The sequence below is a fragment of the Talpa occidentalis genome, unplaced genomic scaffold (genome assembly GCF_014898055.3).
Source record: "Talpa occidentalis isolate TD23 unplaced genomic scaffold, MPIMG_talOcc4v2.1 talOcc4.14, whole genome shotgun sequence".
Classification (NCBI taxonomy): domain Eukaryota; kingdom Metazoa; phylum Chordata; class Mammalia; order Eulipotyphla; family Talpidae; genus Talpa; species Talpa occidentalis.
In genome coordinates, this window is record NW_023601433.1 from 78,244,997 (window position 1) to 78,272,507 (window position 27,511).

Here is a 27,511-nt window from a genome sequence, read left to right on the forward strand (position 1 = left end):
TTTGGTAGCCTGCAAAACGAGAAACTTGAAAACACTTCTCAGGTTTTCTTTTTCTCCTTCTTTCTTTCACATTTTCTTTTTTAATGGGCAATCAACCCTCCATCCTTATCACCTTCTGAAAACAGAGGCTAATGGTGTCCTCTGGCCAGGTGGCCTCATGCCAAGATATAAGATGCTCAGGTATTGTTTCCACACAGAGAAGTATAGACGTCCGGGGGACTTACAGGACAGAGAGGGGCACGCCCTAAGCAGGAATGATTTGTCAAGCTAAACTAGAGAACAACTAGGCTTAAAGCAGGATGGTAGAAGAGATTCTCCACGCACAGGTCAAAGCAATATGGACTAGCTAGGGGACTCCCCCCCCAGGGGAGTTGCCTAGGGGGACACAGAGGATCCATTCATGAGAACCACACTCACATAAAGAACACATAAAACTGGGCCTCCCTGGTGGCACAGCTGTTGAGCGCTGGGTTGCGAACCTGCTCGCAGCCTCTGCAGCGCCGGTTCGATCCCTGGCCACCAAGTGAGGGTCGCACATGGCGTGCAGATCTCTCCTGCCGCCCGCTGCTCCCCTCAGCAGTGTACTTCGGTCCTTCTGCCTGCTCTGCTCCCCGCTCTGGCTCTGGTGAATTCTCTCACCCTCCCGCGCTTCTGACTGTACCCAGTGCTTGTATAAATAAATAAATAAATAAATCTTTAAAAAAAAAAAAAAGAACACATAAAACAAAGCTTACACCTTGAAGGACAATACACAAAGCACGCAGACCCATGTAACCACAGCAATACCCAGAAGCCCCTTCTCTGCTCCTTTCTGGTCCAGACCCTGCCCCCTTCCCCACCTGAGGTCACCATCACGCTGATCATAAGGTCAGTTCTTCCTTGTTTTTCTTTATGTTTCTATCTAATTATGCAAACATCCCCAAACATTATCATGCAGCTAAGCTTCTATTTCAAGATTTTGTGATTAGAATTATGCCATTGGGGCTCCCTGGTGGTGCAGGGGTTAAAGACACAGCGCTATCAAGCTATTGCCAGCCACTGCAGCATGAGTTGGATCCCCAGCCAGGGAGCTGACCCACATGGTTCAGCAGACCTCTCCTGTCTCGCCCACTGCTCCCCCCAGCAGTGTATTTCAGTCAGTCTGCCTGTTCTGCTCCCCACTCTGTCTCTGGTGAATCCTCTCACCCCCGTACCTCTGGCCTACACCCTGGTTCTTGTATGCATAAATAAATAAATCTTAAAAAAAAGAATTTTGTCCGTTAGCCTCTTTTGTGTCTGGCTCTTATGCTCACCATTATTCCTGCATGATAGATCCTTTTTGGAACACATACTTTTTTCCCTTTCACTGCTGTGTACTATTCTGGGGTATGACTGAACCTCATTTTACTTGTCCATTCTACTGTAATGGTATATTGTATAGTTTCTGGGTTTTCATGATTCTGAGTATCATTTTAAAAAAGAACACATAGTCTCATTTCTGTCGGTGTATATCTTGACATAAGGTATCAGAGTCCTAGGAAATGTATCTTGCCACTTTAGTAAATATTGCCAAGCGGTTGTACCAATTCACACTTCCACCAGCAGTGCGAGGGTCCTCAGGCTTCCTTTTAAATTTCAGTGAATAGCTCCAGGTTTTGCTGTATGCAGGTGGCAGGCTTGGAGTGAGAGCGCAGGGAAGGTGCTAACAGCTTCCTGTTACCCTCTCCCCAAGCAGAGTCTGATAGAGGTGACAAAGATTAGTTATGTTATCACATAGTGCTGTCATCACAAACCCTGAAGAAAGGAGACAAAGCTCGGAGAGTATGTGGCTAGGGGGATCTAACCTGGCCCAGCTCCATGCTTCACCTAAGATCTGGAGGAGGAATTGCAGTTAACCAACTGAAAGGGGTGCAGGTGGGGAAGGAAATGTGTTGGGCAGCTGGCACGGCCTATACAAAGACTGGGAAATGGAAGACAGCAAGGTGAGTTTAAGGAACTAAAGAGAAAGGGCCCAGAGAGGTCAAGAAAGTCTCCTGATGTCACACAGCAAGTTAGTGGCAGAGCTGGGTCTAGACTTCACAACGAAGGGTCCCGGGTGCTCCTGTGTGTTGTTGCTATGTATAGATACAAACTGGTTCCCTTAGCAGGCAGGGCCCTTCACAAGAGGCAGGGCCTCTGGATTTAGGCAGGCTGGAGGTCACATCTCAGCTCTGCCCCATCCTACCAGGATGGGCCACCCCTCCATCTGTTTCCTCATCCGTAAAAACAGTGATGGCAAAGGCACTAGCCTCAGAGTGCAGTGCGTGAGCAGAGGGCCTCACAGAGGAGGGCTCAGCACATACCAGGAGCAGTAGCATCTACCTCCCCCCAGGTTGCTGGGGTCCGAGTATTACAGGAGAGGCTGAGCATTGTTGAGCACCTATTATGTGCAAGCCACCTCCTAAGGAGGCAGATAAGAAAACTGAGGGTCAGAGAGGTGCAGTGACTTGCCCTCAGTCACACAGCAGGCAATGCGAGAGCAGGGACAGACCCCTCAGTGCAGGCACAGCAGCTGAATTACCTTCTCAGCCTCTGCAGAGGATGTTTTATCCCAGGAAATCAATAGCGTGGAGCAGGAAATCAGAGAAAGCATTAATAATCTCAGGCAGCAAAACGAACTGCTTCAAAGCAGCCATTCTCGCTGAATCCCATCCACGGAGCCGGTTACAAATGGCGCAGCTTAGAGTAAAAAGGTTCTCCCGTGGCCATCCATGGGGACGTGGGAAGCATACAGTGTGTGGCCAGGTTTCTAGAACAAGGGGTCATCGGTCTGATGGGGTCAGCCACAACACGAGCTCTCTATGGTTTAGGCAGAACAGGCTCTGTGTCCCCCTCGCTGTGCAGACCTGGCTTTACACGAGGGGTCCGGTGAGCCCACGTGCCTGGTTCCGCCCTGTGCTTGAAGAGTGCCTGAACTAGCAGCCAGTGTGTCCAATTGGATTTTGCATAGCACCTTGGAATTCTCTTGGAAACACAAGGTGTCCCTCCCTGGGCTCACTTTTTCATGGGGTGACAGTGGGCCTGGGATAGGAACCAGTGCCCCCAACACATGTAGTCTCTGATTTACCACCCACTGTCCCTCTGCTCTGTCCCCCTCCTGCCTGCCACCTGCCTGCCCCTGGAGGCATCTAGATTTTTGACCTTCCCTGCACCCTTGGAGTATCGTGGATTTTAGCTGGTAAGTGACCCAGGGAGCAGGGAGAGGGCTTGTTAGGGACAGTGCTTTGGACAGCCAAAGCTGGAGGGGAAGTGACAGGTCCAAGGTTCAAGGGGGTCAGAAAGGTGTCCAGGCTGAATCGTCTGGGTGCTCCCACTATTCTGGATACTTGTAGAGCCCCTGCCTGGCTGGCACTGTCTCCAAGCCAATAACAGGCTGCAGCAGCAGCAGCAGCTGCAAAGCAGTAGTAGGACTAGTTAGCCTACGAAATGTGGTGCCTGCAGGGCTTGTGCTAAGTCCTTGAGTGTTTGGTCTCACTAGATCCTCACAACCACCCTCCAAGGTAGAAACTAGACCTGCCAATAGGTGATTTTAGTCTGATCGGCCTTCACCCCCCTTCTTCCTTAACTAAGACCTGACTTTCCTTCGGGGACCCATTCTTTTCCCACTATTGGACTTTGTGGCTCAGGAAACCACAAAGGGTAATTCACCCCACCTCCTCCCCACCCCCAAGGTTGATCACATGAGCCTAATCTGGCCAAACATCATTTTCCTGGCCATGCATTTCCAGTCCATTTCCTGGCCACTGTGATTGATTCTAAGATGTTGTGGGTATCAATTCCAGGACTGGCTGGAACTGGGCTTGCAGCTGGTACAATGTAAGCATGGAGCTTCCAGTGGGGTCTTGATGCCCAGCATATGACAGCCAGAGGCAGCCAGAGAAGGAAGTCCACACAGAGAAAAGGAAAGTCAAAAAACTGGGATGAGCAGGGAGAGAGAGATAGAGACGGAGGTCCTGGATCCAGCCAAGCCTGAAGCTGTTGCCAGTTACATGAACCATGAGAGTCTCCTTTTTGGACTGAGAAGAAAAGAGAGTGATGATATTTAAGTTGGATTCTCTGTCACTTACAACCAAAGAATCTTGACAAATATTAAATATTATCATTATTTCCATCTTATGGGAGTAATTCAAGGATAAAAGAATTGAAGTAAATGCCCCAAGGTCACGCGGCTATGACTTGGTAGCACTTGGATTTGAGTGAGGTCTGCCCCAAACCTAAAGCATTAAGGCCAGCATTCTGGTCTCTTAGAGGCTGTCCCCCTGCCTCTAGATGCTGAGAGTTGAGATTTGAGAAACAGCATGTATGAAGCTGCTGGTACTTTGTGGTATGTTAAGTAGACCAGGAAGGAAGGGGGGGGGGCAGCATCGAGATGAAATATATAATTATTATTTAAATCAGTTCAGATGCCATAAGGAGAAAAATCAAAGCTTTCTATGGCATTTCCCCAGTGCCATTTTTAATCTGTCTTATCAAAACAGTGTGGAATTTGTTTTTCAGAAAGAAAAAAACTCTTTTAATTAAAAAAAATTCTCTAATAAAAGTTAAAATAGCCCACAGGCCATCAGGTGACTATGGATGGAAGATGGGCATTTCAGGAAGTTAAAGCAGATTAAAAAACTAATTTGTTGACTCTTTTTTTTCCAAAGCGCACCTCTCCCTTGGAAGGCTGTGTGCTTTGCATAATAAGGCTGAAATCCTGAAATTGCTGCTGTCTGCTGGGCTCCCTCTTTGTAGGGGTTTCAATGAGCTCCTGCCTCACGTGGGGGTGCCATTTCTTCTTGCAGCTCTGGCCAGGGTTTAATGGAATCATTTCACTCCCTGCACTTAAATCTTTACAAGGCTTCCCACTGCTGAAAGGATAAAGAACCAGACACTTGTGGAGCCCTCGAAGCCTACAACTGTCCACTTTCATTGTGTGCCAGCTCCCCTGGCCCCAAAAGCTTGAGTGCCCAAGTCCTAGTTTCAGCCTTTCTCCTTCTCTCCCCAGAGCCTTGCACGTGCTGTTTCCTCTGTGTCCACATCCTTCTTCACCTGGTTAGTCCTCCTCACACTTCAGATCCCTTTTTTCCTTCCTCAGAAAAGCCTCCTTCCAAATGCCCTAATATATGCCCTTCCAGCTTCAGATACCTCCCTCCCTGGCAATTACATCAGGTGTAGTCCTATGCAGGATAGTATCTTGTTTTTCTCTCCACTGTCTCCATAGAGTCTGCATATACTAGATGCTCAATAAAAATGTGCTGAACAAGCAAATGCGGGAGTCCCAATGGATGGGAGTGCATTGCAGCAGCGTGCCCTGGGATCGCTCTACACCTGTGGCCCTGCCCTTTGCTGTCTTCTGCCCAGCTCGTCTCAAAATCTGCTCACACATCCACTTTTGGGTTTCGGTGGTACTCTAGGGATAAGACCATGCTGTGCAGGGAAGACAGCACAGGCTCCAGAGTCAGACCTGGGTTCAAACCCCAGCTCTGCTACTTTACTGCCCCTCCCTGTACCTCTCTTCATTCATTCATTCATTGGTTCATGTTGATTGCAGTAGAACATACAGTATTAAATTTGCTGTGTTGACCATGTCGAAGGGAACAGTTAAGTACATTCGCATGGCTGTGCAACCATCACAACCAGTATCTCCAGAATGGTTTTGCCTTCACAAACTGAAACTCGGTCTCCATTCAACACTTACCTCCACTTCTTTCCGCCTAACCTTGGCAGCCATCACTCGACCATCTGTCTCTAGGAATTTGACTACTCTAAGTATCTTTATAAGTGGAATCCAAAGTATTTGTTCTTTTAGATGACATTTCCTTGGCAATATCCTCAAGGTTCATCCTGGTTGTAGCAGATGCCAGACTTTCCTTCCTTTTCCAGGCAGAATAATATTCCAATTTTGGACAGACCACTTCTTGTTTATCCAGATGTCATTCATGCGTGCACGTTGGAGTTGCTTCCAGTTTTGGCTATTGTGGACACGCAATTGTGCACTTGTCTATGAACACACTTAATAATCTGAGAATGGGGTGACACCATGTCCTTCTCAAAAGGTGATGGTTGGGATCAAGAGTGGAAACACCAGGTGGACACATCACACTTCTGGGCATGTTAGAAGCTCTTGTTGCCACTGGGAATCAGCAGAGGTGCAGTTGTGAATGTGCAGCAGGGACCCACACACCTCCTCCATCTTTCTACAGGGCCTCTTCACCCAGCCCCAACCAGCTGGACTCACCTTCCAGGCCAAGCAGGAACCCAGAAGCTCTGTTATGAAGTAGGCACTCAGTGAAGGAGCGGGATTCAGGAAGAGAAGCATGAACCTGCATTTGCATGCAGCAAATCACAGAAAAGAGGGTTCAAGTTCCAAGAGAGAACTCACTGCAAATGACTCAGCTGGTTGGAGGAAGATGCTGGAATTGGAAGACTCATCTCCCCATGGTCCTACATAGAGGCCCCTGGATACTACGGTACTAGGAATCAAGGAATCTTAGCTATGCCTACTCAAGCACATGACTTCTGGCTTAGACAATCCTTGATGAGTGTGTACTGCACACCAGGCATTACCTTACTGGGTTCCCCACACCTCTTTATGGTCGGCCTTATTGCTTCCATTTCATCGATGGGGAAAAGGAGGCATATTGAGCTTAAGCAACTGGCTCGAGATTGCACAGCTTGGAAGTGACATATCTGAATGAAGCCTGTTCAGTTCCAGAGACCATGATCCCAGTCTCCCCTGCTGAGTCAGTGTCCGTGCCTGTGGACATGCATGAAGCTCTGCTGTTCTTCTTCTAGACCATGGCATCTACTGCAAGCTGGCTCATCACCCAGTTGCACCCAGTCCCTGGCTGTGGCCTTTCCTGCGTGCTAACCATCACACTGTCAAGACCCCACTTCTTAGGAACCTCTCCAGCCTGGTGACTACAGTGACTGGCTCCCCCATGACATGTGAGTGATGGAAGCCAACGTCACGAGCCAGAGGTTCAGCACAGACAGAAAGTGCTGTGAGTTTCAGCAGCTCATTTGCAGCTGTGCTCATTTTCCAGATGTGAACACTGAGGCCAGAGACTGAGCCATGTGCTATTGCTGAGGATTTCCAAGAATGTTTTTTGAGTGCCTGCCAGATGCCAAGAACTCTTCCAGATGCAGTAAGATGTCACTTCTGAGTACTGAAAAGTGAAGAGTCCCACCCAGGTGAGTTCCCGAGATATCCAAGGCATCAAACAGAAACATTTAGCTTCATCATGGGATGAAAATATGTCATGCCATGAATTAGTCTTTGTCCTTTGCCCACGGAGGGGGCTGGATGGCTTCTCAGGCCAGCACAGAGGCCGGCGACTGTATCCCATTGTTCTGTAATCCTTCTATAATTGGCTATATTGTTCTCCAGTATTGAGATGAGCACAAACTACCAAGAAGAGGGGGGCTATTTGACCCCAGTGCTAAGTTCCCCCCAGCTGTGATACTTTTGTTTTCATGCGTCTTATGTTTATAATCTCTCTCTCTGTACCTTCATTGTCTGGCTTTTCGCTGCTGCTCCTAGCTGCTGTCGGTGGGGCTTTCTCCACCAGCCCACGCACTCCTGCTTCTCTTTCTCTGGGCTGTCAGCTAGGGGACAGGTCACTGGCCCCAGCAGAGTGGAGTGCAGCTCAGAGTAAACAGGCTCTGTGTGACGAAATGTTGACTCTTTCCAAGGTGGCCTCTATGGCCGTGGAAAAGACGACTTTTCCTTTGGCTTTCCAGATAGGTGAGTTTCCAGCCTGCAGCTGTGACAGTGATACACCCCAAAGCACTGAAAGCAAAAGGCGATCTGACCGTGGCGAGACTCCAGAGTTGCCACCTGTCCCACCAGGCAGAGCCCAGGCCACCGGTCTGTCAGTGGACACTCCATGAAGGAGAAACCAGGAACATCTTGGCAAAGAGGGGCATGCCTTGGGAACCACCCAAGAGAGGTAGAACCAGGAGTCCTCTGTTATCTCCAGAAACGTCCACATGGTTCACCACAGCAAATGGCATAAGGCCCCTACTTCCTAGACTTGCCAGGAACCTGCAGAGACAGAGCGTGGAGCCCCACAGCCCTGGTGCCCCAGACCCACCAGAGCCCCAGAGGGGCCTCAGCTACTCATGCCCACACAGGCTGCAGCCCTGTCAACACACCTGTATTTGCTCTGGTCAAGTTTGAGGGGGCACCTGGCCTGGCTCACACGACCTCCACATTAATAAATGAGAGGAAAGGAAAGCGTCTTCAGTGGGGTTCCCGAAATAGCTCATCACCTCCACCTGGGAAAGACAGGGGCCACACAGCAGAGAGGGGAGGCAGGCCGGAGTGTGGGTGGCTGGGCTGAAACCCCAGCTTACTGGCTATGTGAACCTGGATAACTGAATGAATCTCTCTGAACATCAAAGGCAACATATAAAGTAGAGATGGGTTCCTTAACTCACAGGACTGTCAAGGACTCAGTGAGAGGATAGGCCCAGCATTGTAAGCACCCTGCCAACAGAAGCCATGAGGAAAGGGGAGGGAGGGGAGGCAGAGGTGGAGAGGCTAGGCATGTACCATCATCACCATCATCATCATCAGGAGGGTCTGCAGATCAGGGTCCTTTCGGACCACCTTGGAGCAGAGGCCAACACTTACTAAGCTTTGGGGCTACTCTGAATAGAAAAGAAAAGAGGCCCATAAAAGGCCAGGCTGGAAAAGTCCTTCCCGGTTATTTATAATTCCTCTCCCATTCTACAGATGGGGAAGGTGAGCCCCCAAGAGGACAGGTGCTTGCCCAAGGACACTAAGTCAACAGGTGGCAGAGTGGGGACTCAGGTATCTTCACCCCCATCTAGGGACTCCTTACCCTGCACTCACAGGACAAGGCAGGCTTTATTGGAATAAGGAAAATACAGTATTCAGGAGCTGAGCTGGAAACTGAACACCTAGACCTGAGATGTGTGCTGGGCTGGGGCTCCTGCTGCTGCGGTCAGGATGCGTCTGTTGGAGTTGGGCTGGGAGGGGTGTGCAGCTGCACACTGGATTTCCAGGTCTGACAGTTCAGTCACCTGCCTCCCACTGGCTGGTGGCCTGGGGGTGTCTTTGGGTCTCCACTTCCCCATCCAAGAACCCCCAGTTCACAGGGTCCCTGGACTGGATGCCCCTCTCATGAGCCCCTGGATGCCTCACCTGTGAGCAGGTGTGAGCCCCACGCATCACCCACCCAGAGGCTTAGCCCAGCGTGTTGAATTCTTGCCTCATTCAGTCAAGGCGCAGGACCCCATAGCTCAGGGGTCAGCAAACACTTTTCTACAAACGGCCAGATAATAAATATTTTTGGTTTTGCACAACTGCTCAACTCTGCAGTCACAGCTCAAAAGCAGCCATAGATGATATGTGAATGAAGGGGCGTGGCAGTGTCCCAACAAACGTGACATACAGGAGCCGGCAGTTTGGCCTGTGGGCCTCGCTCCCCAAGCTCTGTTCTAATTCACTCCAGCTGGGTCAGACATCTCCTTGGGCACTGGGGTAACCAGCCTCCCGGGTTTGTACGGGAATCTCCCCCAGTTTTTGCAGTAAATACTGTGCCCCAGAAAACCTCTCTCAGTGTAAGACAAGCCAGGATGGCTGGTCCCTGCTCTCTGGGGCCTGTACCTCGCTGGCAAAGAGGCCCCCTTCATAAGGAAGAGGAAGAGACAGGAGGAGGAAGGGTATCTGTTTATTGAGGCTTCCCATACGCCAGGGTCTGTGCTGGGGCTTGGTCCACATTACCGTGGGTCCTCATGACAGGAAGAGATCAAGCTGGGCTGGATCCTGCCTCCAGAACCCCAGTTCTCCTGCTTCCTTTCCAGGCTGTACGCTCCTGAAGGACAGATTTGGGAACTCTCTGGACCTTCAGTGCCCAACACCCGGTAACTCTTAGAAGATTCTGAGCAAATATCGAGCATCAGCAACACTGATGCTATCTGAATGAATGAATGACTGAATGAAATGAATGAATGAGTAAATCATGCCCCCTCCAGTCACTTCCTACTTCTGGGATGGGATTCATCCTACCCAATCTCCAGGTGAGTTAAGAGGAAGATGCCACAGTTACGCCATGACATCAGTTTCATCAAACATGCCTGGGGATTCTGGGGAGGCATGTGCTGTTGTGACCTCTGACATCCAGCAACTTGGGTGTAGACCCCTGGTCTGCCTTTTCTGGGTTGTGTGACCTGGGCGAGCCAATTCACCTCTCCGAGCCTCACAGATCAAGACAAAAGTCGGTACAGGAATCACCTGCCAGGGTTGTTGTAACACACGGTATTTGAAGCCCCCAGCGGGGGGTGTGTATCCAGTAAACACCCCTAAACATTCCCTGCCATTGTTGTCTCTGTTACCGCTGATGCTGGGACAAGCAAGAGGCAAGACAGGGATGAGATGTCAGTGGCGAGAAGTACAGGTGTTCAGACAGCAAGCGGAGCTGGGACCACAAACCGCTGGCGATCCCTCGGCGAGCTACCCACAACGGCGTGTGGCAACCAACCACAGAACCCAGCGATGCACAATAAAAAGCATCCGTTTTGCTAACCTGTCTGCGGCCAGCTGGAGCTCAGCTGAGCGAGCCTCTTTGCTGAGGTTTGGGGCTCAGAGCGGCTTGACAGATGTTGGGGGTGAGGCTGAGCAGGCAGCAGTTTCCTGAAGGGAGTTCAACCCCCGCCACAGCAGAAACACGCCAGGCCCCCTGAGGCCTAGGCTTGGGACAGACCACCTCACGCTACTGGCCCAAACTAGGCACCTGCACAAATCCCTGCCTACGCCTTGAATGGGAAAACAGAGGCAGCAAAGCTAAAGGCAGGGAGGAGGGCGCGTTAGAGTACGGATGCCTCTATCCAATAGCCCAACACCAGCCAAACCTTGGGGAGGGACCCCTCGCTGGCCCTGCCCTGCCCTCCTCACCAGCTTCCTCTTCATCTCCTGCCACATCAGCTCTGGGTCAAAATCTGGAAGAGATCCTAGCAGCAGCACCAGTCTGTTCGTGGGGACCCAGTCCCCATCTTCCCGACATCTGGACCTGCTCTGGGGAGCCATTAATCTCGGGCAATTTCTTCCCTCACTTGATTTGTTTATTTAAGGAAAACAAGTTGCTCCTAATTAGAAGCACTGCTGTCGAGATGTTCGGTGCATTGTAGGCTGCCTATTTTCAGACCTTCTGCCTAAAATTATACCTGCGCTCAACATCTGTGAGTTCGTTCAGCAACTGTCCTAAGTGCAGGCTTCTGGTGAGACGTGGGCGTTGCGGGGCCGAGGGTGCCAGGGGCAGGGAACACGGGGCTTCGGAGCCCAGGTGCCAGGACAACGCATACATGGCGTCCCCTGCCCTCGTCAGAGCTGGCGCTATCACTGAATCAACGCTCCGGAGGTGCCCGGCACAGACCCAGACCGGACCAAAGGGCAGGCAGGAGAGCCCTTTTCTACACACACCTATGGGGACGAATGTGCTCAGAAACACACAAAGTGACACTGCCCCGGACACGCTCCGGAGCACACATGCATCCCCCCAAGATGGGCAGGCAGGCGCACATCCTCGGAGACAGAGTCGTGCACGGAGGTTACACCGCAACACCCAGGAGCACGCATCACAGACACCCACATGCACACGGAGACACACACATGTGTATATGGCAAATGACACACCCAGATCCTCACACTCAGGAAACACGGGCAGGCACATGGAGATACAGTCAGACATGCAGTGTTGTGCACAGCAGGCACCACACACACATTCGTGCACACAGGTACACAGGAGTTTACACTGTAGGACACACTCACTGCAACACGCATGTGGACACAAAATTGAAAAGTGCCCCTTAACACCACCATGTGCACATGTTCAGAAGCTCACATTTATACAGGTACACACACAGAAGATACCCGTGATAAGCAGCTGCACTCACAATGGAGGGAGACAAGCAACGTGCAATGCAGCACACACCCAGGCATGTACACTTACACAGAGGTACATTGAAAATCACATAAAGAGACAGGTGTGCAAGTAATGCCACAAGTTCACACTCATCACCACACACCCCATGTACACTGACACACCTGTAGGCACCAACACCCACATAGACACATATAAACAAGCCCATACGGCCACGAAAGCATGCACCAGGCAGACCTGGCCGGCTCCTAAGCCTGGGCATTCCAACCAACCCTCACAGCACAGGTGAGCGTCTGCACAGTCAGGCACCTGCACTGTCACAGACATACATGCAACTCACACATGCACAACTGCAAACACACCTGAATGTATACACACACACCCACGCTCACACTGATTCGCCCAGGTACGCATTCCTCTTGCAGGCAGGCGATCACACACACATGCTCGTAGATCCAGGGACAGGCAGTATCCCGAGTGCACACTCACACTGACACTATTCACACATATGTGTACACACACTTAAGGTTCACGTGTGAATCACACTCACAAAAGCACATGTGCACAACCTGGAGTGAGAATGCACATACATGCACACGTTCATGCACAAGTGTCTACACTTGTATGCACACACGCACACCCACATATCCTATTCCACTAGGGAAGCAAACTGTGTTTTCTGAGTCCTAAAAGATAAGCCCGCAGACGGAGATACACATGGTGGTCAGGCTGCTGCTCTGACCCTACCGCATTCCACCAACCCAGCCCAGGTCAGCGGGATAGGTCTGCCCTCCCGCCAAGGGGTGCAGCTGGTCAGCTTGCCCCCGGGATCCCAGAGGGGCATAGATGTCCCAAGTCTCCACACCACCCAGAAAGAAATAAGACTGCTCCATCCACAGCTTCCCCCACGACTTCAGAGACCTCCCCCACCTCACACACACATGCCAGGCACTTTCCCAGGGGCCTGTTCTCCGCTGCTCAGCCAACTGGATGCCTGACACCCAGACATGTGAACTTCTCTGCCCTGGGTCCCTATACAGCTGCAAAGTTGAAGCCATGGAGACAGCTCACCTCCACCTCCAGGCGTCGTCATGGTGATGCAGCAGCTGGGTGCATCCAGCCCTCCCAGACCGCCTGGCTCCCCACTCAGAGCTGCTGGTGCTTCTATGAGGAAGCACGAGGGGGCGGGGACTGCAGGTGTCAGGTGATTGGAGAGAACAAGGGTTTCACCCTCCAGTCAAGGATCACCTGGTGCTCAGGTGGGCAGCGCCAGACTCCCCAGGGGAAAACAGCACCCAGATGCCCACACACAAAACCTGAACTCAGACGGCCCTCTCACTGCATCCATGGAGCTCCAACCCACTCAAGTCTCCTTCTCCGTATTAGACACAGTCCCTGCACCATCCAGTCCCCCCAAGTGGAACAGTGAATTCTTCCTTTCCATGGAGGGACAGAGGCCGGAGGGCCTAGTAACGTGTTAAACAGATGCGCCTGAGTCCTGGGTGGTTTAAACATGAGTCACATCACCGCCTGGGATTTTGAAAATCTCATCTGTGATTCGGTTGACATACTCGGTCATAGAATGTCTGAACTGGGACCTCAGAGGACATGTGAAATCTCTTCCTTTTGCAGAAGCAGGAACTGGGGCCGAGAGAGGTCTAGTGATTTCTCAAAGTCAACGAGCAAAGTGAGGGCAGACTTGAAACTCAACGTCCTGACTTAGAGAGTGGGTCTCTCCAGGATATCAAGCACTGGCCTCCAGACACCCTGGAGGAATTCCTGGGTCTCAGCAGCCTAGGGAAGCAGCTCCTACTCCGGCCCCAAGTCAGAATCCCAAGCCAGTACAGGAGATCCTCAGATTTCCAGCTCCTGTCTCAACAACTGTCCGCGAACCACAGAGCGATGCGATTCCCCAGCGGCAGAGGCCCAGGTCAAGCAAGGGATCACGGGCCAGGGGGAGATCTCCAACCTTCACCTCCCTGCCTGCCTGTCTCACTGACCAACAAGTCCATGGCAGTGACCCCAACTCCGTACTAGCAAGGAAGCATGACACCATTTGGGGGCTGTGATCACAGGAGGGGCATCAAAACAATCCTTGGAGACCTAGTGGCCTCTTCAAAGTGTGATTTTCATTAGGAACAAAAATAATCTGGCCAAACTCATGAGCTATGCACTGAGCTCAGCAGAGCCTCTAGGGGCCTGGAGTATGGCAGATCACCCACATTCCCAGAGCTGGCGATGAGAAGGCCGGGGGCTCCTACCTAGTTCCCCGTTCCAACCCCTTTCAACACAAAGTTCACACCTGCCCAGGTTCGCATCTGAAGGGCCCTATCAAGCAGCCCCAAAAACTTCCCCCAAAGCCTTTGTTCATGCCAGAGCTGCAAGGAGCTGGAAGCGGTCCTTGCCTTCGCTAGTGTCTGCCAAGGAGGTGAGTAGGCTCCTGCAAAGATACTTGGGGCTGCTGGCTTGGATGGAAGCAATCTGGCTGAGCACAGCCCTGTCTCCAGTTCTCACCCTCTCCTTACACACACACACACACACACACACACACCCCAGAATTGACACAGACAAGCCTGCAAAGCCCTGGACACCAAGTCCATCGCCCTGGCAGCCCTGGATGCTGGTTCCAAATGACAACAAACCTCATTCACCAGAGTATCACCTCCAGCATGCCCCTCGTCAAGCCAACTTGGAAATCTGACCAGCTCATTCTCCCTCGGAACTCTGAACTGGCCAAGCAGGGGGTGACTCATGAAGGGGCCCACTGCCTTCCTTCTCACTCAGTTCAACCTGACAAGCCCTCCAGCGCCTGCCTTTGGGAACCCAGCAGGATGCCTGGGGCCGGGGAAGGAAGGGCTCCAGGTTGAGTCCGGGAGGCCCAATGTCCCACCCTCTGCCAAGGAGAGAAAGTTTGTCATCCACCGCCAGCCGGGCTGTCACCACGCCTGGTTCTTTACTCACCTGGCTCTGAGCGCTGAGCCCCAGGTCAGCAGGGGAGCAACTGGAACTAGGAGCCCAGATGGAGGGCAGGAGTCGGTTCCCAGCAGCTCCCCGCAGGCTTCCTCATGGATTCTTTGCGGATCCCTCTGACCCAGCCCAGGCGGCAGGCAGCCCTTACCTGAGGGGTTCCGGCCACTTGCAAACTCTGCCGGGAGCCGGCCGGGCCGGGGTCTTTCTCCGAGACTCCCGCGTCCCGCTTGGCGAGCCCGCTCTGGGGCGCCTTCCCAGCTGCCAGATGCTGCAGTGGCATCAAAGAAAACGGAGTCCGGATTCCCTTCTCGCCGCCGAGGCTCCTCCAGCCCGGCCCAGGCTGTTCCTCCGGGGCTGGTCCGAGGGGCAGCCTCCCGCCTCCAGCGGGAAAGTGGCGGGGCGTGCGTCCTGGATTGCAGCAGCCGCCGCGGCCGCGGTGGCCAGGGCCGTGGAGGCGTCGGCGACGCCAGCCGGCGAGCCGGGGCGGCGGGCGGAGGCGCAGGCAGGAGAAAGCCGGCTCCGCGAGCCTGGCGCGCGGGCGGGCTGGCCGGCGGGCGGCACTGCGGGCGCCCCGCGCCACGGCGAGGCCCCGCGCAGACACCCACCCTGGGGATGCCCGGGCCCGCTGTGCGCCGGGCACCGGCTGCGGCTGAGCGCCGGGCTCCGGCCGCCTCGCCTCTGGCTCGCCGCCTCCCTCACTGGCTCGCTCCCCCGGACTTCACGTCTCCAGCCCCAGCTCCCCGCGCCGCCGCTGCTGCCAGCAGCGCGCCTCAGCCCGGCGCGCTCCTCGCACAGAAGCGCAGCACTGCCTACCGCTTAACTCCTTGCATGCCACCTGGCCCTCCCGCAGCCTCCCGGGCAGCTGGGCGCACCGGGTGCCCGCCGGGCTGCGAGCTTCTGCAAGGGCCTGGGGCTCTGAGCCTCAGTCTCCTTATCTGTGAAATGGGCTCAAGACGCACGTCATAGAGTTATTTGGAGAATTGACGAAGACTTTTGTGCAACGTGCCAAGCCGCCTGGCATGGAGCAGGCACTCAGCAAATGGCAGTGTGTTTATGGTTGCTGCTGCCGGTGCTGAAGAAGCTTAACACAGCGTCTCGCAAATAGCAAACACCCAATAAAGGGCGGTTTGGCATTTTGGTGTTGGGTCTGTGGTCCTAGCAGGCGGCAGCTTTCAACTGTGTGGCTTCCAGCTGATCACTTGCCTTCTCTGAGCCTGTTTCAGAAATTCCCTGCAGAGCCCTGTGACCTTGGGCAAGTCTCGACAACCCTCTGTGCTCTGTACCCTCATTTGTAAAGTAGAGAGTTTACACGAAAGCCCACCGTCAAAGGCTCTCCGGGGGAAGGAGTCCATCCCATGAGGTAACAAGTGACAAGGGTCACCGTTGAATGAGACCCTCCGAAGGGCCAGACACCTGGTCATCGTCTCACAAAGTCATCGAAACAGCCCTGGAAGCAGCTAGTTTTATGCCCATTCAGAGAACCAGGACACAGGGATATAAGGGGCTCCCTGAGGGTGGCACAGGTAGAAAACAGCGGAACCAGGATTTGAACCCTGAACTTTCTGATCACTACAACCAGTGTCTGCTAAGCTTGGTACTCAGGGAGTGGCTCTAAAGTGGCCATTTCTTGGGTCTAGCAATAAGAATTCATGTCTGCATTTCTTTTCTTAGAGCACATTCTTTTCCCAACAATAAAATTCATTCTTGTCTAATGTAGTACTTTAGAAAATTTTGAGAAGAATAAAAAAAAAGCACATCCACCCTATTCCCACCACCCAGAGACACTGATTGTTAATAATCCTGATGTAGTTCCTTCCAGGCTTTTTTCTCTACCTACGTGTAAATCAGCAGGCACAAAGGAATCATCCCACGGGCCCCATTCTGTATCAGGAGATGGGAGGGCCTGGCAAGGCAGCTCATAAATCCTTTGCTAAGACTAGATTTCCAGTTTCTACCACTCCAACAACCCCGGGTGTAATTACCCTACAAGCGCAAGAGAAATCCTACCAGCTTGGGGATTTGTGCATTTCACCCAGTTACTAGTGGGCAGCCCTGCTCCGATTCTTTCCCTTCCTCCACCCCACCTTGTGCCTCCTTCTTGGAAGACCTAATCACGCCATTCCCTGGAGTAGGGATTATTGGTGTCACACCCCCGCTTGCTGACCCTCACCCACTCCATCCTGAACAGAGCATGCCCAGGTATGAACCCCCAAGGGACAGGGGTAATAGGAGGTGGACCTTAAAGGTCCGGGCCACTGGGTTTGACTCCTGGTTCTGTCCCTGGCAGCAGCACGTCTCAGAGCCTGTTCTGCATCTATAACATGGGGGTATAAAAGACAACACCCCCTCGGAGTTGTTCTGAGGACTATAAGAGATAAAGATAAGTGAATGCTCAATTAATGGCAGCTGTTGCTTTATATTAGCGAGAAGTGATCCGAATGAAACTAACATTGATTGCTACAATTGTTGAGCCTGTACTAAGTGATGGGGACAATTTCCATTAATTCTTCACAATCATCCTAAGGGGTAGGTATTGGAATTAGTCCATTGAGAGATGAGGAAACCGAGGCCCATCTACCCAAGGGCTCACAGCAAGTTCATGGCAGAGCTCAGATCAGACCTCAGCTTTTCTACCCCACACCCAGTCACCAGCACTGCAGACCATACACCTTTCCCATGCCCATCTCTTCCCACCCCAACTCATAATCATGGCTCTCTGTTTCGGTGACATATCTCTTTTGGGGAGAGGATGAGGGTCTGGCACCTGGCCAGGAGCCCTCTGCAGGTCAGAGGGGGTCTAGGAGGGTAGTTCCTGACCTCCAGCAATGCCCAGTCCACTTCCACCACCTCTTTTTCTCTCTACCCTTCCCTAATCCCCCTTGGGAATGGCAGTTGGGCTCCTTTGGAACTGGGAAGGGCCCCAAGCTTGGAATCAAGGAGGTGAAGCTTGAGATGTGGGAACGTGTCCTTGGCTGGGTCGCTCACCTTTTCAAGTCCTGCTTCATCATCCCTGAAAGGCCCGATCAAGTCTACCCTGCCTGCTTCTTAGTGTTGTTGGGGTAATCAATAGCTTGCACCTTCAGAGTAGTAAAATCTGTAAAATTGTAAAAATAAAACTGTGATGTGATAATCACTCTCATCATCATAGAAGCAAATGAAAACATCGCATCCTGCGGACTGTAGACAAGTTTGCATTTCCCCATATGAATGTCCCATTGACCCGAAACCACTGATTGAAAGAACTATCTTCCCCCATTGCTCTGTGGGGCCACCTTTGTCATAAAGCATATGTCCCCTTGTGTGTGTGCAAGGGGAGTGTTTAGGACTTTCCATATTCTGTCTCGTTGGTCAATATTGTTATCTTTATGGCCAACATCACATAGTGTCCATTACTATAACTTAGTAATAGTCTTAATATCAGTAAAAAGACATTTTCTTTTTCCCAGAAAGATTATCTTGGCCATTCTTGGCTTTTAATTTGCATATTAATTTTGGAACCCATTTATGAGGTCCATCATATAACAATAAAAGACCTATTGGTTTTGGATTGGGGTGACACTAAGTCTTTAGGTCAATTTAGGGAGACTTGCCATCATTACAATATTGAGTTTTCCAATCCAGCTACCTTACACCATACACAAATCTATCCAGCAAGGTTTTAGATCTAATGAAAACAGCAAAACAACAAAGCTTCTCGAAACCCGTAGTGAAGAAAGAAAGGAAAATTTGGGGAAGGAAAATTTCTTAAACAAGGGAAAAAGCACTGATATATTTCATTGCATTAAAATTATAACTTCTCACTAAAGTACACGATTAAGAGAGTAAAAAGTCAAGTCACAGAAGGGAAGCAGATATTTTCAACACCCATCACTATAGACTCCTATCTAGAATTTATAAAAAAAAAAAATGCACATACCAATAAGTAAAGATAGAGAACCCCACCAAATGGTCAAGAAACTGAGGCAGATGCTTCACAAAAGAGGATGTTCAGAGAACCAATTAACTCATTAAAAGAACCAATAAACTCAATCTAATTAGAAATCAGGAGCACGTTTATTAAAATGAGAGGAGCTATTACAAAGACTGACAATCCCAAGTGCTGGTGAAAATGTGGCACAACTGGAAATTGAATACTCTGCTGATAGGAGTGTAAATTGTTACACTTTGAAAACTTGTGTGACATTATCTACTAAAGCGGAATATATACTGACCCCCTGACTAGCATTTCTATTCTTAGGTGTCCATCCAACAGAAATGCAAGCTTATGTCCACCAAAAAACATGTACAAAAATGGTCACAGGGGCCTCCCTAGTGGTGCAAGGGGTTAAGATGCAGAACTATGAAGCTATCCCCAGCTACTACAGCACAAGTTCTGTGCCTTGCCAGGGAGGTGACCCACATGGCACAGCAGACCTCTCCTTTCTTGCCTGCTGCTCCCCTTAGCAGTGTATTTCAGTCAGTCTGCCTGTTCTGCTCCCCACTCTGTCCCTCATGAATCCTCTCACTCTCCGCATCTCTGACCTACACTCCAGCCCTTGTATGCATAAATAAATAAATCCTTTTTTAAAAAAAAAAGGGGGGCCTCCCCCGTGACGCAGCAGATTGAGCACAGCCCTGTGAAGCTGTCCACAGCCTCTGCAGCACCGGTTCAATTCCCAGACAGCCAGGAAGATACCCACATGGCGAGGCAGGCCTCTCCTGTCTCACCCACTGCTCCCCTCGGCAGTGTTTTCAGTCCTTCTGCCTGTTCTGCTCCCTGCTCTGTCTCTGGTGAATTCTCTCACCCTCCCACTCCTCTGGCCTGTACCCCAGTGCTTGTATAAATAAACAAATCTTTAAAAAAAAAAAAAAAAGAATGTTCACAGCAGGAATTTTTGTTTCTTATGATAAGAAAATTTTTAAATAATTCCAAACCTAGAATGGGTTCACAGTATGTGGTCACCTGATGGAATACTACACAGCCATGAACATGAGCAAAGTTCAGCTATACACAACCACAGGGGTGAATCCAACAAGTACAATGTTAAGTGAGAAACAAGACACTAGGAGGACCTACTATATGGATTCACTTACCTAACATCCAAATAGGCAATTCAGAATGATTGGAGAATTATGAACTGAAATTGGGAGGAAGCACATGGGGTTTCTGTAGTGTTGGACATCTTATCTTTTTTGACCTAGTTGGTAATTTGTGATAAGTTATTGATCCATACCTTTATGTATCAACTGCTTTTCTGGACATGTGTTAAAACTTAACTTTTGAAGAAGTTTTTAGTGATTGTTCTTAAGTAGAATAAAACTGGTTTCAAACCTGGATTTAGCTGCTTTCTGGCTGTGTAACCACAGTCAAGTTACTTCTTCTCACTGAGCCTCGCCCATTAAGTGGGAACAATATTATGCCTACTTGATTGATAGGGTGGCATAAGAGTGAAAATGTGCCAAGTGAAATAACAGGTAAAAAGCAGGCACCTGTGCTCAGCTGATATATCAAGGGGTAGAGATCACAAGTTATCGTCTATGATCTGGTCTCTGTTCCATAGTAAAAGCATGTCTGAGGAATAATGGCAAGAACTGAGTCTAAACCTCAGCAAGGGATGCCCAATAGAATTCAGGATGCTCAGGTTAAATTTTTAGAATAAATCTGTGACCTTCCATGGGACATTCACATGGTAAAATTTCCCTTTAGAATTCAAATTTCATTGTGTGTCCTCTGTTTTTATTTGCTAAACCTTGCAGTCCTAGCCTTTCCGTTACCAGCTGTGTGCCCTAGTTTAAGTTGCCTGAACCTTCTTTGGTCTTGGTTGCTTAACCTGTAAAACAGGAATAAATGTCCCTTTCAGTGTTGACAAGAGAATTAAATTGATGAAAGTGGTTGGGTGTAGTTGTGTCTCTGTATTTGTTTCTTTCATTTCCTCTCCTCTCCCTTTCCTTTTGTTCTTTTTTTCTTTCTTTGCCCAATTCTTGGGGTTGCCAGAGGTCCCCGCAAGCATCCTTTAGCCCCATTTCTGGCCTTTGAAACTAAGAGGTTGTGATTAACAATAAAACGTAAGTCATGAAGCTATAGGGTTTTTATCTAAGACACACAATCAAGGGGATGAAGGAAGTGCTTCTTCTAGACTGCTGGAAAATTAATTTTTTGGAGGACTTGCTTCTCTCTCCACTGATCTCTGCCATCATTTGTGTCTCAGGTTTCTGAGAGGGCCACTTTCTCACTCTATGCCTTCTAGTTCAGCTCAGAATTATGTGATTTTTTGGCCAAAATCTGCTGCTGGAGGAGAGAAAAAAAAGGGAAAGTGATCTTTGAAATAAATTATAAAGATCAAAACAGGGTGATATAAGTAAGAGAGTTTCCGAGCATAAGATCAGGTAACACTCCCAGCTATGTTCATAAAATGAGTCTCTAACCCATACATCACTGTCATTTGAACTACAGCATCTAAAAATAGGATTTGTTCTAATTTCCTGAGTAGCTGATGCAAATGGAGAGAATGTGAGAGTAGTGAGTGCGCTGCGGCAGTCGGTAAGTAACTCCTGTTGGAGTGGTATTTTCCGAAAGTGGAAAGGAGGGAACTTGCCTCCAGAAATGTCGGGCAAATCTGGCAGAGGTCAGAGGTTGAGATGAAGGATGCTGGAGTCAGCCAGACCTGCACTGGAACCCCAGCTCTGCCTCCTCCTCAATGAGGGGCCTTGGGTAATTTAACTGTCCTTCTGGGCTTCATCTTTGAAAATATGGAGAATGAAAGTGCCAATCTGAGGAAGACTTCATGTAGCTCAAATGACAGGCATGCAGAGACCATCCACTATACCGCCGGAAGTGCGTGAATTACTCACGAACCATGACCTATTATTACAGTGTTGCAGACGGGCAGCATGATTCCAAGGCAAACGAGGATGCCATTCATTCCGCGCTCTGGACAGAGAGCTCTTGCTCCAGAGTCTGAGCATGCCTGGGTTTCCCAGAGTCAGATCTTTTTCAAGCACTGAAAAGCGATCCACGCGCATCACCACTTAATGTGCAAGAGAGAGACTAAGGTTGAGAAGAGGGAATTGTGGATGTCCCCATGACTTTGCCCTGGGTGCAGGTACACGATGGAGGAGGATTTTTTTTTTTTTAATAGAGGCATGTTTTTTATTTTTATTTATTTATTTTGTTTTGTTTGTTTGTTTTGTTTATACATGCACTGGGTACAGTCAGAAGCGCGGGAGGGTGAGAGAATTCACCAGAGCCAGAGCGGGGAGCAGAGCAGGCAGAAGGACCGAAGCACACTGCTGAGGGGAGCAGCGGGCGGCAGGAGAGGTCTGCGCGCCATGTGGGACCCTCCTCCGGTGGCTGGGGAGCAGCCGGGGATTGAACCGGTGCCACGCAGGCCGCGGGCAGCTTCGCAACCCAGCGCTCAACCGCTGCGCCGCCGGGGAGGCCCTGGAAGAGGATTTTTAATGGCAGAGTTTGGGCACGAAGCCCAGGGTGGCCATTCCCTCTACAAGCCGCATTTCTACTTCCACCATGGACTGACGATCTCTGAGTTTCCTGGCCTCTCTGTTGTAAGTTCCCCACACACCCCTTAACCCATCTGAGAATGGTTGGTGCTTGGTTTGCCGTGCAAATCTGTAGAGACTAAGCACTTCTCTGCCCCTGGCACCCAACACAGTCACATGTGCTTGGCACATAGTAGGTTGTCTTAGTCTATGTAGGCATCTATACAAAATAACATAGACCAGGTGGCCTAGAAACAACAGGAATTTATTTCTCACCATTCCAAAGTCCAGGAAGTCCAAGATCAAGGTGCCAGCAGATTCAGTATCAGGGCTGGGATCCTGGATCATCAAGAGCCATCTTCTTGTGTTGTCACATTGCAGGATGGGTGAGGGATTTCTCTGGGGCATCTTTTATAAAGGCACTAATTCCATTCATGGGAACCCCACCGCCTGATACCATCACATGGGGGATTAGGTTTCAACATATGAATATCAGGGGGACACAAGCATTCAGTCTATAGCATAGACACTCAGGAAAAAACTCAATGAATGAATGAAGTGGTCCAGTATTATACATCCAGATACAAAGAAAGCCCAGTATGATCAGAAGAGTTGACCATTGAAATTTTGGTGACAGAGGACAAGGTGCACAGAAAAGAACACAGCAGCACCTTTTAGTAGCAAAAAAACTGGGAAGAACCTAAATACCCACCAGGAGAATGATGGGTCAATTCCATTCAATTCTAAAAGGGGGCAGCAGGAAAGATGAATGAGCGACAACACTCTGTGTCATTATACTGTAGTGTTGAGTGGGGGAAAGCTAGTTGCAAAGGGTCACATACAGAATACCATTCAATAAAATTCAAACATCTAAAAAACAATGCAGTGTATTTTCCAAGTGCATTTATGTATATAGTAAAGGCAGAGAAACATTCATGGGATCCGTGTATGCTGCTGAGGGACGCCAGGGGCCGGGGACTATTCTAGAAAGATTTAACTGTGTTCTCAATGCTCTATTTCTGAAAAGGTTTGGTAAAGACATAGAAGTTGTATTGTTCTTCTACTTTTTTGTGTACCTGAAGTATTTCATTTAAGAAAAAATAAACGAGGTAGCAGTAAAGGCTAGTGTGGCTTCACAGCCTGACTTCATTCCTTCCCCTGTTCTGACATTTGCTGTGTGTCTTGAGGAACGGAGTCAACTTCTCTGAACTTCAGTTCTCAACATTACAATGTGGATAATAACTCTTGGGAGAATTAAATGAGATAATGTATAGAAACTGTTTAATGCAAGCATTCAACAAATGATCATTGTTAAAATCATAATTAATTATCCACAGCAGTTCATTTTAAATTACTCCAGAACTGGAAACATCTAGGAAGATCATCCAACTCTAAACTATTTTTCACAGGTGAAACCCCTGAAGCTGGAGAAGTGAAGTCTCACAGGGTACATGGGAGACAGAACTGAGGCTCAGAGGGCCTCCTGTGGATAAGATGCTGAAACAGGTCTTCCCTGGTGGCCTAGGGATTAAGTCTCCACGCTACCACTAGCTATAGCACGAGTTCGATCCCCAGCCAGGGAGCTACCCACATGGCGCAGCAGACCTCTCCTGTCTTGCCTGCTGCTCCCCTCAGCAGTGTATTTCAGTAGATCCGCCTCTTCTGCTCCCTACTTTGTCTCTGGTGAATCCGCTCACCCCCTGCACCTCTGGCCTACACCCCAATTCTTCTATGCAAAAAAAAAAAATTTTTTTAAAGGATGCTGAACGGGGCCCCTGCTCCAAAGCTCTTGTCCAATAACCTAGACACCTCACTACCTTCCAGGGGCCTGAGGATGGCAGGGGGACCTGCCAAAACAGTTCGCAGGCAGGATTCATCCTAATGTGGCATCACCCCTTTCTCTCCCCATCCCAAAGCATATTTATGGCATCATGAAAAAATTGAGAGAATATTGTAAGTTCATCTCTTTCTAATTTATATTTCTTAAATTGTAAAAAAAAAAAAAAAAGCTGATGCCTACACAAATATGAATATATCTTCCCCAAAATACATGTGCTAGAACAAACCGTTTGTCATAGCCCAAAACTGGGGACAGGCAAATGTCCGTCAAGGGAAGAACAGATAGTGCAGTATTCATTCACCAGGACACTGCCCAGCAAGGAGACAGCGGATTCTTCCACAGCCTCATGGGGGGGTGTCACCAATGTGAATAAAAGAAACCAGGAGGAAAGATACTGTCTGCTGCCCTTTATATAAAGTTCAACAACTGCACAACGAAGCCAGCAGCTAGAAGTCAGAGCTGCAGTTACATGGGGTGGGAGTTGTTGCTGGGATAGGACTGGGGGTGCGTCTGGGGGTTGATAATGTTCCTTTTGTCCATCTGGGTGCTAGTTATTCTGTGGGTGAGTTTGTGAACATGCCTGAGCCACACACTGATCATTTGTACATTTTTGCACATGTGTAAAAATGTGCTTTCATGTAAACACATGCAGCCCCCAGTAGTTTAACCTTTATTAGTTACCAATTTCTATGCTTCTGTAGAATGGCCAATTGAGCCACGTAATAAAGGGGTAAATGTCATCCTCTACCTGGCACCTTCTGAGGGCTGACCTTGAACACACCAGCTGAGAACAGCTTTCATTTCAGGCCCACTGAAAGGGGGATAGTCCACATAGGACCCAGCCAGGTGAAGACAAGGGCCATTACTTAGGACACCCGATCCAGAGAGACAGGCAAACCACCCAAATTATCTGATTTGGCAGTTTCCTGGGATCAAATGACCCAGATAATGGCTGGGTTGCCACAGTGACACCAGCCAAAATACCCAGGAGGCGGTCCTTTGCCCAGGGCCATATCTGTGGGTAGAGGACACATAGGCCTGGACCACCCCCAGCTCTAATTTTTGCAAGAGGAGCTGTGGGAGTCCCACCCCCAGAGTCTGCAGAAGCCAGAGATGTAAGGCCATTCTGGAGGCCTGAGGAGAGGGCCCCCCACTCCATCCTGCCCTGAGTCTCAGCCAAGCCTCCCCCAGGACACAACTAGGGAATCTCATTTAATCCAACAGCCCTCAGAAGAAGATATTCTCTTTATTATTATTCTCATTTTGCAGGGGAGGAAACTGAGGTACCATGGGGTTCCATGAGTCACCCAAGGGTGCACACCCAAGAGCAGAGTCATTTATTTTTTAACTGACTCTCTCACCATCAGTCCCTCTCCCCTATTCCACCAGGAATGCAGATCCTCCCTCTTACCTCAGTTACTCACACCATGGGCCTCAGCATGAACCTCACTTCTTGAGGATGCTCCAAAAATTCCCTGCAACAGGCACAGAGATAGGATGAGGGATGCACAGGATTTACTGGAGGAGACCTCTGCAGAGGCTGAAGAGAGAGAAAGGGAGCAGGAGGGAGGAGGGAGAGGCCTCAGACTGTGATGTGGGTCTGACAGCTGAGAAAGGAGAGGGGGAGAGAAGGGGTCTGTGCAGGGACACAGCTCTGAGAAAGGCTCAGGCAGCCCAGCAGGAGCCCCAGAGCAAAGACTGTCCATCTGTAGAGTCTCCAGTGGGCACCAGTCTACTCTGTACTTGGGTTATAAGAAGGGGACAGTGTCTCTTCAGAGCATCCATGTAACTATTACTGGATGGCAGTACTTCTCTCTGGACTGTCAGTTTCACCAGGCAGGAATCATTCTGTCCAGGAAACAAGACTGGCATGTAGTAGATGCTCATTTAATATCTGTGGACGGACAAGCTCTCCTAATCAACTCCTCAGTGCTGGTTGATTGCCACACATTTCCTGAGGATGTTCCACGCAATGTATTTTAGTGACAAGGATGAGGGGTTAGATGTGGGATCTGGGTTTCAGTCTTAGACCCAGCCCTTCTCTATGTGTGAACTGAAGTGAGTCATCTTGCTTGCTTGAACTTCTGTTTATTCATGTCTATTATTAATATCTACCTGTGGAGCTGTTGGAAGTGACCTATTGCAGTATTATTATTGTTGCTATTCTGATAAGTGGACTTATGGATGGATGGTTACCTTTAGTGTTCACAATCATAATTATAGGGCCTCAGCTTCCAAGACATGAATAGTCATTTGTCCCTTAATGATGGAGATTAATTCTGAGAACTGCATGGATACCTGTTTTCATCATGGTGCAAACATCACAGAGTCTACTTACCCGGCCCAGATGGTACAGCCTACTGTGGGAACCATGGAACCTCCTCAGGAAACGTGTGGCAATCAACAAGCACATAGACGGTCCATTGTGTATTGTTACTTCCTTGGAAAAATCATGATTCACATACACTGACCTACCTTGTAGAAAGGAACCATAATAAGCAGACACTGTTTTACATCATCTTTTGTGGTATGTTCACTTGTCTGTACCCCAAGTCTGTCCTTGAGCCAGGATCCATCTCTCATTTGTGCATCACTAGCTCTTAGCAAGAAGCCTACCCATGCTAGGGACCAACAAATGCACAGCCCTGGTCTCAAACTGGAGGCACAGGCCATGCACACATGCTTTAGCTGATTTAATCCCCGCCCCCAGCAACCCATATGTGGGCACTGCTATTGGCATTCTCTGAAGGATCATCTGGCTCCACATTGGGGTTTTTCCACTGGGACACGTGGCTGTCAGTCTTGGCAAACAGGCCAATTCAAGATGCAATCTAAAGCACAGTACAACACCTTCATTCTCCCTGGAGACTCTAGCCTGGCCTCTAGGGAAATGCTCTTGGAAACTACACTCTTCTGGCATGTTCCAACTCAGACACCTGAGTCTCCTGGGAGGAAGGAGAGTTATGGGCTTGTGGGCTGGAGGATTTTTACTTTGATGTTCAGGAGAAGTCAGTCTGACCGGGTTACAGAGCTTCAATTTTTGGAATGTCTTTTCCCTCCATGTCTCCAGTAGTCAACTTTTTTCCATGCAAATACACTCAGGAGCAACCAGTCAGCAGCAATGCCTTCTATGTGTAGGTCTGGGGTCTACTGGTGCAGGTTATCATATCCATTTTGGTTTTGTAACCTCACATCTGCCATGCAAGGTAGTTATTCCTGCCCCCATTTTCCAAATGGAGAAACTGGGGGCTCAGGGAAATAAGGAAACCTGCCCAATGTCACAGAGCTAGAAAGTAAGGAGCTGATGCAGTATGGT

General features: G+C 49.6%; 1 protein-coding gene across 1 annotated transcript in view; it reads right to left on the minus strand.

The window, feature by feature from the left end:
- The window catches only part of WSCD2 (WSC domain containing 2), a 100,811-nt gene extending 85,586 nt beyond the window's left edge, over nucleotides 1-15,225 (minus strand). Inside the window, exon 1 of the mRNA XM_037511024.2 lies at nucleotides 14,871-15,225. The gene's annotated coding sequence lies outside the window, so the exon portion shown is untranslated. The remainder of the gene's footprint in view (nucleotides 1-14,870) is intronic.
- Nucleotides 15,226-27,511: the final 12,286 nt, after the last annotated feature.